We start from the raw sequence: 19,404 nt of genomic DNA, 5'->3' as shown, positions 1-19,404 counted from the left end.
TCTGGAAGTTTTCCTTCTGCTTCAATTTTTTGAAACAGCTTCAGGAGAATAGGTGTTATTTCTTCTTGGAAGGTTTGGTAGAATTCCCCAGGGAATCCGTCAGGTCCTGGGCTCTTGTTTTTTGGGAGATTTTTGATCACTGCTTCAATCTCGTTATTAGATATCGGTCTATTCAGGTTGTCGATTTCTTCCTGGTTCAATTTTGGTAGTTTATATTTTTCCAGGAATGCATCCATTTCATCTAGGTTGCTAAGCTTATTGGCATATAACTGTTCGTAGTAACTTCTGATGATTGTTTCTACTTCCTTGGTGTTAGTTGTGATCTCTCCCCTTTCATTCATAATTTTATGAATTTGGGATTTCTCTCTTTTCTTTTGGATTAGTGTAGCCAGTGGCTTATCGATCTTATTGATTCTTTCAAAAAACCAGCTTCTAGTTTCATTGATACGTTCTACTGTATCTCTGGTTTCTCCCTCATTGATCTCAGCTCTAATCTTGATGATTTCCCTTCTTATGTGTGGAGTTGGTTTGATTTGTTGTTGATCCTCCAGTTCTTTAAGGTGTAAAGACAGCTGGTGTGTTCTGGATTTTTCAATTTTTTTGAGCAAGGCTTGGATGGCTATATATTTTCCCCTTAGGACCGCCTTTGCTGTATCCCATAGGTTTTGGACCGAAGTGTCTTCATTCTCATTGGTTTCCATGAATTGTTTCAGTTCTTCTTTGATCTCCTGGTTGATCCAAGCATTCTTAAGCAAGGTGGTCTTTAGCTTCCAGGTGTTTGAGTTCCTTCGGAACTTTTCCTTGTGATTGAGCTCCAGTTTCAAAGCATTGTGATCTGAGAATATGCAGGGAATAATCTCAGTCTTTTGGTATCGGCTGAGTCCTGATTTGTGACCCAGTATGTGGTCTATTCTGGAGAAGGTTCCGTGTGCACTTGAGAAGAATGAGTATTCTGCTGTTTTAGGGTGGAATGTTCTGTATATATCTATGAGGTCCATCTGGTCCAATGTGTCATTCAATGCTCTTGTTTCTTTATTGATTTTCTGCTTCGATGATCTGTCTAATTCTGAAAGAGGCGTGTTAAGATCACCTACGATTAGTGTATTCATATCAATATGACTCTTTATCTTGATTAACAGTTTTCTTAAGTAATTGGCTGCTCCCATATTGGGAGCATAGATATTTACAATTGTTAGATCATCTTGGTGGATAGTCCCTTTAAGGATTATGTAGTGTCCTTCTGTATCTCTGACTACAGTCTTTAGTTTGAAGTCTAATTTATCTGATATGAGAATCGCTACCCCAGCCTTCTTTTGAGTCCCATTGGCATGAAAGATGCTTCTCCACCCCTTCACTTTCAGTCTGCGTGTATCTTTAGGTTCAAAATGGGTCTCTTGTAGACAGCATATGGATGGGTCCTGTCGTTTTATCCAATCTGCAACCCTGTGCCGTTTTATGGGTGCATTTAGGCCATTCACATTGAGAGTGATTATTGATAGATACGTTTTTATTGACATCGAGTTACCTTTGAAGTCTTTCTTCCTGTAGACTGTCTCTATATTTCTGTTCAATGCTATTCTTGGGATTTTTCCTCTTTTATAGAACCCCCCTTAATATTTCCTGCAGTATCGGCTTGGTGGTTGCATAGTCTTTTAAGTCTTGCCGGTCTTGGAAACTCTTTATCTCTCCATCCATTTTGAATGTCAGTCTTGCTGGATAAAGTATTCTTGGCTGCATGTTCTTCTCATTTAGTGCCCTGAATATATCTTGCCAGCCTCTTCTGGCTTGCCAGGTCTCTGTGGACAGGTCTGACGTTATTCTGATGGGCTTCCCTCTGTAAGTAAGGAGCCTCTTTGCCCTGGCGGCTTTCAAGAGATTATACCTACAATTATAATTTCTCAATTTGACTATCAGGTGTCGTGATGTTTTTTTGGAGTGTATAATCTTGGGTGGAGACCGTTCAGCCTCTAGTACATGAACGCTGGTTTCATTCGCGAGATTCGGAAAGTTTTCATGAAGGACTTGTTCCACGACATCTTCTAGACTTCTTTCTTTCTCCTCCCCTTCGGGAATTCCAATAATTCTGACGTTGGAACGCTTCATGGCATCACTTATTTCCCTAATTCTGCTTTCGTGGGATCTAAGCTGTTTGTTCCAGGCTTCCTCCTGATCCTTTCTCTCTATCTGTTTGTCTTCCAGATCACTAATTCTATCTTCTGTCTCAGTTACCCTGGCTTTGAGAGAGTTTAGATTGGATTGGAACTCATTGAGAGCATTGTGGACCTCCTCCCTGGTAGCTTTAAGCTCCGCCCTAACATTGTGAACATCCTGTCTGGTCGCTTTCAGTTCGGCTCTAATCAATTCTGTTTGGTCATCCATGGCTTTCTCCAACCTAGCTATTGCCTGGATAATTGTTAGCCTGAATTCTCTTTCCGACATATTGTCTATGTTGATAGCCGTTAGCTCTGTTGCAGAAGGTCCATCCTCTGTATTTTTCTTCTGTTGGGCATTCCTCCTCCTAGTCATTTTGGTGGGAGAAGACTGAACAGATGTAGCTGGATGTATCAACTCTGGTGCAGTCAAGGTGCACCCTGGAGCACTTCCTGATCTCCGTCTCAGAAGCCTCAGTCTGGGTGCAGAAGCTGAATAAATTCCCCCTTGGACGCTGGCAGTGCAGGTTCCAAGTTGGAGACCCTGGGGGCGCAGGATCTCTTGCTCGTCCCCAAAGCCAAGGCAGTGGCGGCTGTCTGGGAGCTCCTGACCGCCAGAGAGGTTCCAAGCAGCGATCGCACACTGAGATTTTGCCGCTGGCCGGGGCTGGGAGTGCCCGGCTTGCGCGCACCTCTTTTCAGAGGCGGCTGTGGGTCGGGCGCGCGTCTGGGGCACTGAGAACGGGGCGCTGGTCAGTAAGCCGCAGGCTGGGCTTTTGCGCGCCTCTGTCCGGGGAAGAGTTTCGCGGGCGCGCGGCTTAGACTTTGAAACAATGGCCCGGGTCAAGAAGCGCCCCAGGGCCTTAGAAACCCAGGAGAGCTGGAGCGACGTGCACGCGCATCTCAAGCTTTGTGGTAGGGCTAGCGCGCGTTCTGCAGACCGGCTCCCATCCCCTCACAGGAGCCGGAACCCCGCGCTCTGGGGCACGCTGGCGGCTTAGGGACCAGGAGCCGGTTTCTCCGCCGCACTCTCTCTGTCTCCGCGCCGCCGGGGAGGCCGTCTGGGACCGGGGACTCAAGCCCCTGTCCCTAGCCGCCCCCGCGATCCTTTGCTCTTTTGGAGTGCTTTCAACCAGTCTCCGAGTTAATGCTGGTCCCCAGACGCAGGGTGCTCTCGCTCGTATCGGGTATGACTTTCCCACCGGTCGCCTCTGGTGGCTCCCTCCCCCTTTTATCTTCCGATATCAGTCCGCTGTTCCCATTCCGCTTTACCTGCTCACTGGCGTCTTCTGCCCCTGTAGAGGTCCAGACGTGTATAATTCTGATCTCAGGCTGATTTCATGGGTGATCAGAGTTCTTTGGTAGGTAATCAGCTCACTTTGGGGTACCAGCTGAAAAGACGCCTCTTCCTAGTACCCCGCCATCTTGTCCCCGCATTGTCCAAACCATTTTTTAAAAAAGATTTTTGACACAGAAAGAGAGAGATCACAAGTAGGTAAAGAGGCAGGCAGAGGGTGGCGGGGAAGCGGACTCCCTGCTGAGCAGAGAGCCTGATGCAGGGCTCTATCCCAGGACCCTGAGATCATGACCTGAGCCGAGGGCAAAGGCTTAACCCACGGAGCCACCCAGGCGCCCCCCAAACCATTTTTTAATAACGCTTGTAATCATTTTACTTTTCACTACTATTGAATGGAAGTTTTAGTAGCTTCACATCCTTGGTATGATCAGTCTTTGTATTTTAGCCATTCTGATTGAAAGACAGCAGTATCTAATTGTGGTTTTAGTTTTAGTTTTATTTCCCTAATGAGAAATGATGTTAGCATCATGTCCTGTGGTTATTTGTCATCAATATATCATCTTTGGAGAAGTGTATTTTCAAAAATTTTACTCATTTAAAAAATTGCATTGTTTATTTGTAATTGAGCTTTGAGAGTTCTTCATATATTCCCAATAAAAGTCCTTTATTAGATACATGATTTACAGATCTTTTCTTCTGGTTTGTGGCTTGTCTTTTCATTCCCTGTATTGTGCTATATAGATAAAACTGTGGTGTGCATACAATTTGGTACATAAGAAGAAAGAAGAGAGGGAAGAAAAAGTTTTTGTTTTTTTTTTTAAACTGGAAATCACTTTTTTTCCATAGATGTAGTAACTTCAAATATGAGATAACACCTAAACCAATAAGGTTGTCTAAAAACTATAAAGTGATTTGAGAACTGAGAGGCCTGACCTTCATGACTTGATCCTACAAGCCAAAATATACCAGTTACTAACTTCTTCCGGCAGGAATGGGGGAGGGGAGATGTTCTTCTTTGTTTGTTTGTTTGTTTGTTTGTTTTCTTTTTTTTAAGGTAGCTATTCTCAATTTCTTCATGAGATCGTCTTACATTTTAAAGGACTTTTGAGATCCAGGTTGGTTCTAGAGCTTTCTTAACGTGTTCTTGGATAACATTTCCAGCTTCCTAGCTCACCTTAAGAATCCATCTGGAACCCAAAGTTGTCGGAATTAACTGAGTTCTGTGATCCTGGGTTTTGTTCAGACCCAGTTTAGAAAGCACTCTCAGGAGAATGCTGACCTCATATTATGAGTTGGAAAGTATTCCTTCTCCATTTTCTGGAGGAGTCTATGAAGGATTGGTATTATTTCTTCCTAAATGCTGAATAGAGTTCACCATTAAAGCCATCTGGATCTGTCTTTGAGCAGAGATTTTAAATTATAAATTTAGTGTCTTTACTCATTATGGGTTTATTCAAATTTTCTATTTCTTCCATAGTCAATTTTGGTTATTTGTGCCTTTCTAGGAGTTTGTTCATCTAAGATATCTGATACATTGACATAAAACTGTTCATAATACTACCTTACAATCTTTTATGTGTCCTTACACATTCCTAATTTTCGTGATTTGTCTTTATTTTTTTTTTTTTGGTAGTGGGTCTTGCTAAAATTTGAAAAACTTTGTTTTTATTTTTCATTTTCTGAGAAGCATATTTTTGGTTTCATTTATTTTTTACTTTTGCCTTTTTAACTTCTACTTAATTGATTTACAACCTACTATTTATTATTTCCTTTCCTTTCTTTGCTGTGGGTTGAATTTACTCTTCATTTTCTACGTTCTTAAGGTGGACGTTTGGGTTATTGATTTGAGATATTTTTCTAGCAGAGGCATTTAAAGTTGTAAATTCCCCTCTAAATATTACTTAGCTGAAAATGGATAAATTTATTGCTGGCTATTTTTTATTTCAGAAGTTTTTAATCTTGATTTGGCAGAGACTATCCAGATATTTGTTCTGTTTGGACATTGGGGTTGAGTATTTACTGCCCTGCCAAAACTATAGTCTTTAGGAGCATATACACTGTTCCTGGGAATTTTGTTTTGTTCTAAACATTTGTCCTTTAGAGAAAGTCTTACAAAACCATTTCCCCAGCTGTCTGCCTGTATCTGTTCACTTTGTACTCTGCATTTGTGGTTTTCTGTGACTTATTTCCTTAGTTTTGTTGTTTTCCATACCCATTTGAAGCTGAAGAGAGGTGAGGATGCCAGGGATCTAGTGTTCCAAATGATGAAAAGAACTGGAAGTTAGAATGTTTGAATTTTGTTCCCCCTTCACTACTCATCAGATTCAGACATATATTTTGGATAAATGGGGTGATGTGATTTCAAATGTGTCAGGAAGGCATTCTTCATGCCTTCATTCTTCCCACACACCTTTGTTTAGTTGATGCTCATTTACTCTTCACTCCTTGGCTTGCTTATTTCTTCTAGAATTCTCTGCTCCCTTGGTTAGACCTTCCCTCTCAAAACATTGTGTCTCATAGTAAACCATACTTTAGTATAACTACTTGTTTATCTGTTATCTGTGTTTTCTGAGAATAGGGCCCATCAATCTGGCTCACATTGTATACCTGGAAGTATTGGGTACTCATGTGGAATTTAAAAAATCAATTTCTGAAATTTAGCAGTTATAGCTTTATTCCTTTGTATGTTATTTAAAAGTAACATATAATTACTATTATTATTTGTTTCAGGGTTTCAGGTCTGTGATTGATCAGTCTTACATAATTCTCAGCACTCACCATAGCACATATCCGCCCCAATGTCTATCACACGGCCACCCCATCCTTCCCACCTCCCTCCACTCCAGGAACCCTCAGTTTGTTTCCTGAGATTGGGAGTCTCTTATGGTTTGTCTCCCTTTGTGTGTTTTTTACTCATCAATTTGCTTTTCAGATCCTTTTCTGAAATCAGGCTTTTAGGAGGGTCCTTGGGATAACCTAAGGCAGTACTGAAGGAGAATTGGGCACAGAAGGGGCACATTAAAGCCCCACTTGCCTCTGAGCTTAACACGGTTTACTGGAATTCTTGTTTTTTTTTGATGAACTTGTAATATTTTTATGTTATCTTGCATGATGAAATGGAAAGCATGTGTGTTTAATTTGCTTATATCTCACAAAATTAAGCTTGCCATTTTGTTGTACCTGGGAGATATACGTTCAGATTTAAAATGATTTAATACTGAGAAAAAGGAAAGATATAAAAAGAAGGAAATTTTAGTTTGCAGTGATTGCTTTAGAAAACAACTAGATCAGATATGGTGTCATGTTCTAAGAATAATGTAATGTCTGTAATATGCTTTGAGTGTGAGAATAGTAAAGAAAGGTAAGACTTGCTAAAGTTTACAAGGAACTTTTCTCTAATCATACTCTGTTTTTTGAAGATTTTATTTATTTATTTATTTGAAAGAAAGAGAGAGAGAGCACCTGAGCAGGGGGAGGGGTAGACAGAGAGGGAGAAACAGACCCTCCACTGAGCAGGGATCCTGATCCCAGGACTTGATCTAGCAGGGCTTGCTCCCAGGACTTGATCCTAGAACTCGATCCCAGGACCCTGGGATCATGACCTGAGGTGAGATGCTTAAACAACTGAGCCACTCATACTTTTTCTAATCATACTTTTTCTAAAGAGAGCTATAATTCTATATTTTAAACCTAAAATTACTACATTTTTATGTATATGGAAGGCTTGACACAACTTTTTTTCTTGACTTAAAATAATTTTAAGTAAGAAATTCTGGTAATAAATAATAACACTTCACATTTGTGTGAGGCGAACGTGATAACCACTACACTACGGAAACCGGCCAACACTTCACATTTGTATGTCACCTTAAATTTCTTTTGGTTGATAAGGTATAATTTAAGAAAAATAGTACCTGTACTTGCTTTATGATCTGCAGAGCATTTTCTTTAAAAATTATGAAAAGTTCATTCAATTGGAGGAAATTATACAACATACTGTGTATATATTTAGTATGTCATAAATATAAAATATAAGGTCCCTTCTTCCCATGTTTTCCAATTCCGCTTCCCCGGAATTAATACCATTAATAGTTGTATAAACTTCCAGACTTTTTTTTCTGTTCATATATAAATATATATATGTGTGTATATATATATAACATTTATAGCAGCAGTATGTTAAAAAACAAAATTCAGCTGAGTAAATTTGAAGATCTAATTGGTTTTTATTTTTTTATTTTTTTAAAGATTTTATTTATTTATTTATCAGAGAGAGAGAGGGAGAGAAAGTGAGCACAGGCAGACAGAATTGCAGGCAGAGGCAGAGGGAGAAGCAGGCTTCCTGCTGAGCAAGGAGCCCGATGCGGGACTCGATCCCAGGACGCCGGGATCATGACCTGAGCTGAAAGCAGCTGCTTAACCAACTGAGCCACCCAGGCGTCCCTAATTGGTTTTTATTAAATGATTCAAGAATTGGGCAGCATCCCATCCAGCAGGTAGAGGGGATGCACAAAATGAATTCTTATAGGAAGGAGGGTGGGGCAAGGAAATTATTAGCAAATGAAAAGGGTTGTTTCAAGCAAGGTCTTGAAAGCTTGCTTAGTAGAGAAGCAGGAGGTCAGATAACCTTACCACAGAAAATTTTGATTGACTAGTTCAGACTTAAATTTCTGGAGGATGTCAAAACTGCAGTTAGATTAGTTATTAACCCCTGGGTTGATGACTTGGCCTAAGTGATGTCATTTTGAGCACGTGATTTTCTTTTTAAAAGTATAGATACAGATATAAAATATCTATATATAGGCACACACTTATATACAACTTAGGTATTTTAATGTATAACTTATGCATGTATTTTTATGAATTTATGATGGTATTTCTGATTGATAGTTTATTAGCAGTAGAATAACTAGAGTGAAAGTTAGTCACATTTTAAATGTTAGAGGCAAACTGCCTACCTAAAAGTTTTCTATCTCCAACTGTATGTATGAATATCCTGTTTCCCAAATACTTGCCAGCATGGGTATTATCAATCTCTCCAATTCTTGCCAAGCTGAAAAGTGGTACCTCCCTCTTTAGTTTGCAGTTTCCTGATCCCCAGTGTGGTTGAGCATCTTGTATTGTGTGTGTGTGTGTGTGTGTGTGTGTGTGTGAATTGCCTATTTAGGCCTTGCCATTTTTCCCCCCTTTGTGTTATTTGTATTTTTATACTGATTTGTAGAAGTTTTTGAATTATTAGGGATATTGACATTTTAAGTATTTGTTATAAATATTTTCCCTCAGTTTAACATTTCTCTTTTAACTTTGTTAAGAGTGTGTCTTACAAAAAAAATTCATTTGTATTTTGTCAAACCTTTAAGATTTTCACATGTATCCTCATACAATCTTTAAACCAAATCAATGAAGGTAAGAATTATTATTATCATTGTACAGATGAACTAGCATAGAGCTTAAATTACTGGCCCAAGAATGAAGGGATTCATATCTAAGCCTACATTGCTAGAAATAGCGCACCAGGATAAGGGAAACTAGAAAACAGGAGAACTGGCTAAGGAGCCACCCAACAAAGGATGTTCCCTTCCAAACTGACTTTTCCTTATGGCTCAGCCATTGGTCAGTAGTCTTTAAGGAGACTGTGCCTAAAGCAGCAGTAATAGTTTGCAATGGCCTCTAGGTGGTTCTGGTAATATGAGGTGTTTGTAACTCCTTTGGCTTAGCTTTGACACCCATTTCCCTTCCCCGCCTCTCCTTGCCAACTTTGTTTTATGGCTCTCTTGGCTTAGGTCTTGGTTATTAATTTTACTTACTTCATGACTTTTGGCTCTGACCACTGGCTGTGCCTATGGACAGATTACTGGCTGCAATCTCAGTAGATCTCCCAGTTCCAAATTTAGAATTTTAGCCCTGGTTGAAGGTCATGGTGATGATACTGGGCTCCTAGGCCTTTGTATCAGTGAACAATAGAGAGATGGAGAGTTGGCAAAAATGCAACAGAAAAAAACTATCTAAAAATGCCCTAAAAATAAAATGCCCTCAAAATTTTAATTAGAAACTTCAGCTACTAAATAGCAAATATCTGTGAGGAATTAGGGGTAGATTGGAAGAATGAATGGTAACATTTCATTCTTCTTTCTGACTGGAAAGAACTAGTTACAGGCAGTTTAGTTATGCACAGAAGACTTACTGATAGGGATTTTGGTGGCTTATAGATAGAAATCTTGGAGAAGTTTCTGCCCATTTCCCCCTACCCCTCCCACTACCACCAGCAGCTTACTATAAGCATATACAATCACCATCTCATACCCAACCATGGGGAAAAGCCACATTTTCCTCTCATACTTCTTAGCAGAAGGAAATTTCTGTAAGTTATTCTTTTTATTAACAAATGCTTCTATTTTTGAAAAAAAAATTTATTTATTTGGAAGAGAGAGAGATAGAGAGCATGCACTTGAGCAGGGAGGGGGAAAGGAGGGCAGAGGGAGAGGGAGAAACAGACTCCCTGCTGCCTTCTCTGAGTTCCTGGATTATTTGTCATCTGTTCTTATCACCGGATGCTTAGGTACCTTTAGTTCTTTCTTGTTACCCATGTTTGGATTATTTTTATTTATTTATCTATCTATCTATTACTTTCAGAAATGTCTTTATTGTGTTTCTTTAGACACTTATCTGCATGTATTTCAATATAGTTTGTATATCTTTTTATTTTATTTTATCATTTTTTTCATGATAAGTGTACTCTTTAATTCCCATCACCTATTGCATCCATTACCCCTTCCACTCACGCACCTCCCCTTTGGAGGTGTTCTCTGTAGCTAAGAGTCTGTTTCTTGGTTTGTCTCTCTCTCTCTTTTTTTCCACTTTGCTCATTTGTTTTGTTTCCTAAATTCCACATATGAGTGAAATCATATGGTATTTGTCTTTCTCTGACTGACTTATTTTACTTAGCATTAATACTGTCTAGCTCCATCCTCATCATTGAAAATGGCAAGATTTCATTCATTTTGATGGCTGAGTAATATCCCATTATTATATACCATACCCCATCTTCTTTATCCGTTCCTCTGTTGTTGAACACTTGGGCTGCTTCCATAATTTGGCTATTATAAATAATACTGCTCTAAACAAGGTGTGTGTGTATCCCTTTGGATTAATGTTTTTGTATTTTTTTGGGTAAATATGCAGCAGTGCAATTATTGGATCATATGGGGTTCTATTTTTTACTTTTTGAGGAATCTGTATACTGTTTTTCCACAGGGGTTGCACCAGTTTGCATTCCCCAAATGCTTGCATTTTCTGTAGAGTTTTAAACACACTAGCTCAAACTTTTAAATTCACTGTTGACTTTAAACCTAAAAAATATAACTCCCAATATATGTCACAAGGACATTTATTTATGTCCATATATCATTTTATTATATCTTTTATGCTTTATTTCTTATATTTTACTATATTTGCAATTGTCTTTCTTTTGGGATGATCCTTCCTTTTAATCCATAGGTTTTTTGGGGGAGTAGGTAGGAGATTTATACTTTATTATTGACTTTTTGGGTATTTTTCTAATTTTGTTTTTGTTAGGCAAAACTATCTTTTCAATATATCTTTGACTTGGAATTCTTTTCATACAACTTCTGTAAGCTTTCATTTTTAGAACATCTGTGTGGAATTCTATCCTGTTGTATATTTTAATATATATTGAAATCTGTGAAGTGTTCATGGTTTATTATATTACTCTTCTTTTTACCTCTTATGTATGTCTCCACAAGTAGACCAAGTTTTTTGAGGACAGGACCATATCTGTAGCACCAGCTCCTGGCTTAGTGCCTTTGGCTAAGAATGGTCCCTTTTGTGAAAAGTCTTGTGAAAAGTGCTGTGCCCAAACTTAAAAGTTACAAACTACTCTTGCTTATCTTTTTGTATCCAGTTTCTTTCCCCCTTTCTTAAAACTGTAACTTATAATTGTAAGTTCAGATACTGAAGAATGACATGGGAGTTTTTTGTTCCCAGAAAATAGTCTGCCTACATAGAGATGCTAATTTGAGTGGACATGTTAGTGTTTTCATGTAAACAAAAGTGGGGTTGTGGGGGGGAAGAAAGAGAAAAAAAATGTACCACTCTCTGTATTAATCTTTATCATCACCATAGTAAAGCACTGGTAGATACTTGAAAATGTTTACGATCATCAAGACACTGTCCTTTCTTGATGCCAGCAACAATGAAGAAGATCCATAAAAAGAATAGGTAAAGGAGAAGATTTTAAGTTTAAAAGCGGGGAAGGAGTTTATTATTTTTGTTTTTATTTTTTTTAAAGATTTTATTTATTTATTGGACAGAGAGAGAGATCACAAGTAGGCAGAGAGGCAGGCAGAGAGAGAGGAGGAAGCAGGCTCTTCGTGGAGCAGAGAGCCTGATGTGGGGCTCGATCCCAGCACCCTGGGATCATGACCTGAGCCGAAGGCAGAGGCTTAACCCACTGAGCCACCCAGGTGCCCCAGGAGTTTATTTTAGATACAAATTTATTTATACCTTTAGCATCTGTGATCATGAGAATGACGAGTTTATCACAGTTCCTCATGGTATAATGGAAGGCTTCAATTTTGAAAAGCTACTCTGAGTAAGGAATCATGTGAGATTCTTGCTGCAGCCATTGTTTAGTTCTGCAGTTGAACCTTGAATAATGGCATTTATTAATAATAAACAGGGATTGGCAACCTGTGGCCCATGGGCCAAATTCAACCTGCGGACAGGTTTTTTTTTTTGCTTGATTTGAGGGCAAAGAATGGCTTTTACATTTTTAAGTGGTTTTAAAAATCACAATATTATTTCATGACATGTGAGAAGTATTTGAAATCCAAATTTCATTATGCATAAGTTGGCACAAAGCCATGTTCATTCATTGCATATTGTCTCTGTTTGTCTTTATGCTACAGTGGCAAAGTTGAGTACTTGTGGCATAATCCTCATGGCCCACAATGCCTAAAATAGCTGCTAAGTTGCTATCTTGCCCTTTATAGAAAAATTTGCTTTATACTTCTGGTATAAAACAAGATAGGAGACCAAAAAAAAGTCAATTAGGGGAAGATATGAGGATAGATGATAGAGGCAGAATTTCTTTCCTGCTACTTTTTATTCCTTCTCTCACCTTCTTATTCTTTATCTCTTCTTTTTTTGCATGTACCCCTTACTGAATTCCACCTTCATATTCACAGACACATATATATTGAGAAAAAAGAAAAACAAAGTCTTTCATTTTTATGAGAGTTTGGTTTATAATTGCTCTTAATTATTAAAATTGTATTTTCCCTTATTGTTTTAAATCTGGAGTTTGGACCATCTGGGAACAAAAACTGGGGACCTCAGTATGTAGGTTCTCCATTTGGCAACAGCTAAAAGTAGTGCGAAGACCAGTCAAGAAGAGTGAGACTGCAAATGAAGCTTTGTTGGCCTGTCTTGGGAAATTCGAACCAGATCTGACAGTCGGAGCACCATTTTTGACCATTGTGCTGGGAATCATGTTTTGTTCCACTGTATCGAAAACATTAAGGGGTTAAACTCCTACCATTTGATTTTTTTAGTGGGGGAACAACACCACAAAACTAGGGGCTCAGTTTGGAGGAAAAGCTGAAACTGATTCAAGCAAGATTTCATTAACTAATTTGGGGGAACATTTGGAGCTGTTCTGAGCTATACAATTACTTCTTTTCTCATCTCCACTGGCACTCTGAGAATCAGATCACCTGGGGAAAGCAGATTTAAAAAATTCCAGATGGTGTGTGCGATGCTCCAGCTGTGGAGAATCTCTCCCAGTCAGGCAATCTGCCTTTCTGCCGGAACCCTCTAAAACTGTGCTGCCCATTTGTCATGCTTCTCCAATTGCAGCCTTCTGGATAGCTTCTCTTTGCCTTGTCTGACTCTTCCTTTCCAGTTTTTATCATCCCCCTCCATGAGCTAATGTAGTAACCTCTCTTCATTGGCTATAAATCTGTAGAAGAACCTGATATAAAATATGGTTTTGTGAAGGATAATTGGAAAACATCTGTTTTTTTACCCATAAGTTTCAGTGTTCACTTGTCTCATATGACGACGTGACTGTTTGTGCATGTGTGAAAAAGAAAAGAAACAGGAAGAGGGGAGGGAAAGGCTAGCATGAGGGTGAGCAAAAAAGAATTCGTGCATGTGCTTTTGTAGCCAGCTGGACAAAATAAGTTCATCTCCATGTCAGCTGGATTAGAATCCCAGGTTAATGTTGAGAAAAGTCAGTCTCACTGACTTGAATGACCTTAATGTGGCTACCAAAGAAGTGATTGCTTTTGGGTTGGTCCTGGTTATTGTTTTGAGGATAAGTTTTGTCTGCAGTTATTCCTAGCTTATGGTGACAAGGGTTGAAAGCTTATGGACAACTTTTGGTCTTCAGAGTGTTCAGATGGGGTTTCCTTGGAAGTTGAACACTGTGGGGAGGTGAAGAGAAGAAGTAGATAACAGAAGACACTTCTTACTTGTTCTTGTTGGGTCTTTTCATAGTGAATATGCCTTTCTTATCTGTAGAATATTAAGTGAGTAAATTTTGGAACCTTTCATTTTAGCTGTTATAGTCTATAATTGGATTCATGTAAGGTGTATGGGTCATTGAGTTTTATTTTACTTGATATTTGGTACCTTTTGAAATCCAGATGGAAAATTACATAATTCATCAGGAATTAAATTTTTTTTATATTGTCACTTGAAAAATTGAATAAAATTTATTATAAAATGCAAAAATCTGAAGTGTACAATTTGATTGCTTTTGATAAAAGTATGCACCTATGTAATCATCACCTTAAATAGAATCTAGAACATTTCTATCATCCAGAAAGTCCCCTACTGTCCCTTTCCAGTCCATCCACATCTCATAAGGCAAATACATATTGATTTTATAGATTATTTTACTTTTCCTTGAACTTTGTGTATACTATTTAGTGTCTAGATTTTTTTATTGTGTTATGTTAGTCACTATACAGTACATCATTAGTTTTTCATGTATTGTTCCAAGATTCATTGTTTACATATAATACCCAGTGCTCCATGCAATACATGCCCTCCTTACTACCCATCACCAGACTCACCCATTCCCCCACCTCCTTCCCCTCTAAAACCCTCAGTTTGTTTCTCAGAGTCCATAGTCTCTCATGGTTTGTCTCCCCATCTGATTTCCTCCCCTTCACTTTTCCTTTCCTTCTCCTAATGTCCTCCCTGTTATTCCTTATGTTCCACATATAGATGAAACCATATAATTAACTTGCTCTGCTTGACTTATATCACTGAGCATATCCTCCTCCATTTCTGTCCATGTTGATGCAAAAGTTGGGCATTCATCCTTTTTGATGGCTGAGTAATATTCCATTGTATATATGGACCATATCTACTTTATCCATTGTCTGTTAAAGGGCATCTCAGCTCTTTCCACAGTTTTGCTATTGTGGACATTGCTGCTATGAACATTGGGGTACATATGGCCCTTCTTTCCACTACATCTGTATCTTTGGGGTAAAGACCCAGTAGTACAATTGCAGGGTCATAAGGGTAGCTCTATTTTTAATTTTTTAAGGAATCTCCACACTGTTTTCCAAAGTGGCTGCACGAACTTGAGTTCCCACCAACAATGTAAGAAGGTTCCCCTTTCTCCACATCCTTTCCAACACATATTGTTTCCAACACATATTGTTTCTTTCCTTGTTAATTTTTGCCATCCTAACTGGTGTAAAGTGGTATCTCAATGTGGTTTTGATTTGAATTTCCCTGATGGCTAATGATGATAAACATTTTTTCATGTGTCTGCTAGCCATTTGAATGTCTTCTTTGGAGAATTGTCTGTTCATGTCTTCTGCCCATCTGTTTTTTGGGTGTTGAGTTTGAGGAGTTCTTCATAGATCTTGGATATCAGCCTTTTTTTTTTTTTTTTTTAAGATTTTATTTATTTATTTATTTATTTGACAGACAGAGATCACAAGTAGGCAGAGAGGCAGGTGGAGAGAGAGAGAGGAAGGGAAGCAGGCTCCCTGCTGATCAGAGAGCCCGTTGTGGGGCTTGATCTCAGGACCCTGGGATCATGACCTGAGCTGAAGGCAGAGGCTTTAACCCACTGAGCCACGCAGGTGCCCCAGGATATCAGCCTTTTGTCTGTAGTATCATTTGTGAATATCTTCTCCCATTCCATGGTTTGCCACTTTGTTTTGTTGACTGTTTCCTTTGCTGTGCAGAAGTTTTTTTTATCTTGATGAAGTCCCAAAAGGTCATTTTCACTCTGGTATCCCTTCCTTTTGGAGACATGTCTTGAAAGAAGTTGCTATGGCCAATGTCCAGGAGTTTACTGCCTATGTTCTCCTCTAGGATTTTGATGGATTCCTGTTTCACATTGAGGCCTTTCATCCATTTTGAGTGTCTAAATTTTAAAGCTTAGTGTAATGTTTCCAATACTCATCCTTTTTTTTTTTTCAAGATTTTATTTATTTATTTATTTATAGGATGGAGAGGGGTAGAGAGACAGAGAATCACAAACAGACTCCACACTGAGTACAGAGCCCCACTGGGGGCTCAATCCTATGAACCTGAGATCACGACTTGGGCCGAAACCTTACTGAGCTACCTAGGTGCCCCCCCAAATAGTTATCTTTGTTAAATGTATCAGTAGTTCATTAAAAATTTTTTGGCTCACAAGATAGTTGGCAGATGAAAGCTGAGCAGCCAGATAGCAAGGAGAAGAAACCTGAAGCCAAGAAGGCTGATGCTGGAGGCAAGGTTAAGAAGGGTAATCTCAAGGCTGAAATGCTGAAGAAGGACCCTGCAACTAATAGTCTGACCTAGTCAGAAGAATTGATGGATATTCCCAGTCAGCTATGTATTACAAAAAGACCATGTACAAGAGGAAGTATTCAGCAGCAAAATCCAGGGTTGAAAGGAAAAAGAAGGTTCTTGATACTGTCATAAAACCCAGTTGGTGGTGACAGGAATGGTGATATCTGAGTGGTTAAGCTTCACAAATTGCCTAGGTATTATCTACGGAAGATGTGGCTTGAAAGCTGTTGAGGTATGGCAAAACTTTTCAGTCAGCATGTGAGAAAACTGCAAGCTAGCGCCACTCCTGAGACCATTTCGATTATCTTCACTGGACACCAGGGAAGCAAGAGGGTGGTTTTCCTGAAGCAACTGAATAGTGGCTTACTATTTCTGACTGGATCGCTGGCCCTCAGTCGAGTTCCTCTGCATAGACTACACCCGAAACTTGTTATTGCCAGTCCATCAAAATTGAGATCAGTGCAAAAATTCCAAAACATCTCACTTATGCTTACTTCAGGAGAAGCTGCATAAACCCAGACACCAGGAAGGTGAGATTTTCAACATAGAGAAGGAGAAATATGAGATTACAGAACAGTGCAAGGTTGATCAGAAAGCTGTGGACTCACAAATTCTGCTAAAAATCAAAGCCGTTCCTCAGCGTTAGAGCTATTTCTGCTCTGTGTTTTCTCTCACAAATGGAGTTTATCTTTACAAATTGGTGTTCCAAATTTCTTTCAAAGAAACTAATTAGATAACTGATCCATTTCAAATAATAAATAAGTAAAATAAGTTCTGAGTTGTTTTCCACTGTATGAGCATCCCACAATCTGTTTATGCTTTCTCCAGTTAGTGAACTAACTTATTATTCAGTTTTATAAAACTCAATTCTGCTCTGTAGAGCAGAAAGTTTTAATTATGGTAAGTCCAGTTTATCAAAATTTTCTTTTATACTTAATGTTCTTGGTGTTATATCCAAGAAATCCTTGTCAACTCACAAACTCACAAAAATTTTCATTTTTTCTTCTAGACATTTTATAGTTTTGCTTTTACACTGAGGCTTTAACATCAGTTAATTGTGTCAGGGAGAGATTAATATTCATTTTTTTCATATGTTTATCCATTTATCTTAGCAGCATTTGTTGAAAATACCATCTTTTCCCATTAATACAGTTGAGGATTTGGGCTATTTGTAAGTTTCTTTTTTTGTAATGTCTTTTTCAGATTTTGGTATCAGGGTTAAGCTGACTTAAAAAGCAAAAACTTTCTTTTCTCTTTTATTTTTCAGAAGTGTTTATGTAACATTGATATTAAGTCTTCTTAAAGATTGATAGAACTTTCCAGTGAACTCAGGTGGGTGTGGTGTTTTGTGTGAAATTTTTATTATAGTTTCTTTCACACATATAGGGCCTATTCAGATTTTGTATTTCTTCATAAGTTTTTGTCTTATTTATGTAATTAATTAATTTGACAGAGAGAGACAGCAAGAGGGGAAACACAAATGGTGGGGGGGGGAGAAGTAGGCCTCCTGCCGAGCAGGAAGTCCAACACAGGGCTGGGATCCATCTCAGGACCTGGGATCATGACTTGAGCCAAAAGCAGACACTTAACCACTGAGCCGCCCAGGTGCCCCAATTTTTGTCTTTTTAAAAAAAGAGTTGCCCATTTTTTTTAAGTTGTTGAATTTATTGCCATAGAGTTGTTCATAATATTACATTATTATCTTTTTAATGTCTGTGAGATCTGTAGTGATGCTTCTCTGTAATTCCTGATACTGTTTATTTGTGATTTTCTTGTTTTTTTCTTAATTATTTTGCTAGGTGTTTGTTAATTTAATTAATTCTTTAAAAGAAAAAGTGTTGGCTTTGTCGATTTTCTGTTTGCTGATTTCTACTCTGATCTTTATTGTTACTTTCTTATGACTTACTTTGGATTTAATTTGTTCTTTATCTAGTTTCTTAAGTTGGAAACTTAGGTAATTGATATTACATCTTGCTATTTTCTCTAATGTGTGAATTTAAAACTAAATTCCTCCTTTAAACATTGTTTCATCTGTGTTCCATGAATTTTGGTAAGTTACTAGTTTTTTAGTTTGAAGTATTTTCTAATTTCTCTTGTGATTTTTCCTTGACCACAGGCTATTTAGAAAAGATTCAAGTTCCAGATACTAGGTGATTTTCTAATTATCTCATTATTTTTGACTTGTAATTTAATTTAATTTCCACAGATCTGTGGAAAGTTCAGGATGTTTCTCAAGCTCGACTAGGACTTAAATTTCAAACTCCACTTCTCTTCTGGATCTTATTAAAACTTGGTTTCATACTTTGTTAGGATGCATCTAGAGTAGGTTTTACACTAAGTCTTGGTTGTTACTCCTATGGTGTGGCTTTCTACTGTTTCAACTGAATGCCAGTAATGATGTTATCAAAGTATTAGCAGGATCTCTCCACTCTGAAGGGACCAGGAATTTGCTAGCAGTGCTTGTTTTTTAATATCTCTATTTCCCTCTCAACTCTACATTAACTGCTATCTGGTAAACTCTCATGGTCTCACTCTGAACATATATAGCCTTGTCCTCAGGGATTTATATAGGACCTCCCATGGGACTCCTGGAGCCTTCTCTGCACAGCCACCTTTTTCTGTTACCTTGTGTCATAGATTACAGCTACTTCAACCAACCCAAATTCTGATTTCTGCCTCCTCCTATCACCTCAGTCAGCTCAGGCTCTAGCTTCTCTGTATTACAGTTGGAAAATTATATCCAGTTAGAGAGTTAGGTGATCCTGGGCTCACTCACCTCATGAGTTTCTTTCTCTCAAGGGTTGCAGTTATGTGCTATCTGTTGTTCTATGATAAATTTGTCTTACTAAATTTTTCTTAAATGGTTTGTTCAGATTTATAGTTTATTTCAGGAGGGCTGATTTACTTCAACATAGTTGAAAGTAGAATTTTAAGTCTACCATTTTCCTCTGTGTTTTCTGTTTCTCCTACCTTTTCCCCCTCCTATTTTTCTCCTTTCCTATTTACTTTTGAGTTAATCAAATTTTTATTAATGTTTTGTTTTAGTTATTTTAATGACTTTTTAGATTAACTTCTGTATTATTTTTCAAGTAGTTGTATTAAAGATGACAGTAATGATCTTTAACTTAT

General features: G+C 38.2%; 1 protein-coding gene and 1 pseudogene across 1 annotated transcript in view; both read left to right on the top strand.

Annotated features, from left to right (window-relative positions):
- Positions 1-19,404, top strand: part of HPSE2 (heparanase 2 (inactive)) — a 700,195-nt gene that overhangs the window by 123,430 nt on the left and 557,361 nt on the right. The window lies entirely within an intron of this gene.
- Positions 16,150-17,008, top strand: LOC122898539 (annotated as a pseudogene).

The sequence above is a fragment of the Neovison vison genome, chromosome 2 (genome assembly GCF_020171115.1).
Source record: "Neovison vison isolate M4711 chromosome 2, ASM_NN_V1, whole genome shotgun sequence".
NCBI classification, from domain to species: domain Eukaryota; kingdom Metazoa; phylum Chordata; class Mammalia; order Carnivora; family Mustelidae; genus Neogale; species Neogale vison.
Note: the sequence above shows the minus strand (reverse complement) of the source record. Positions and strands in the feature narration are given on the sequence as shown.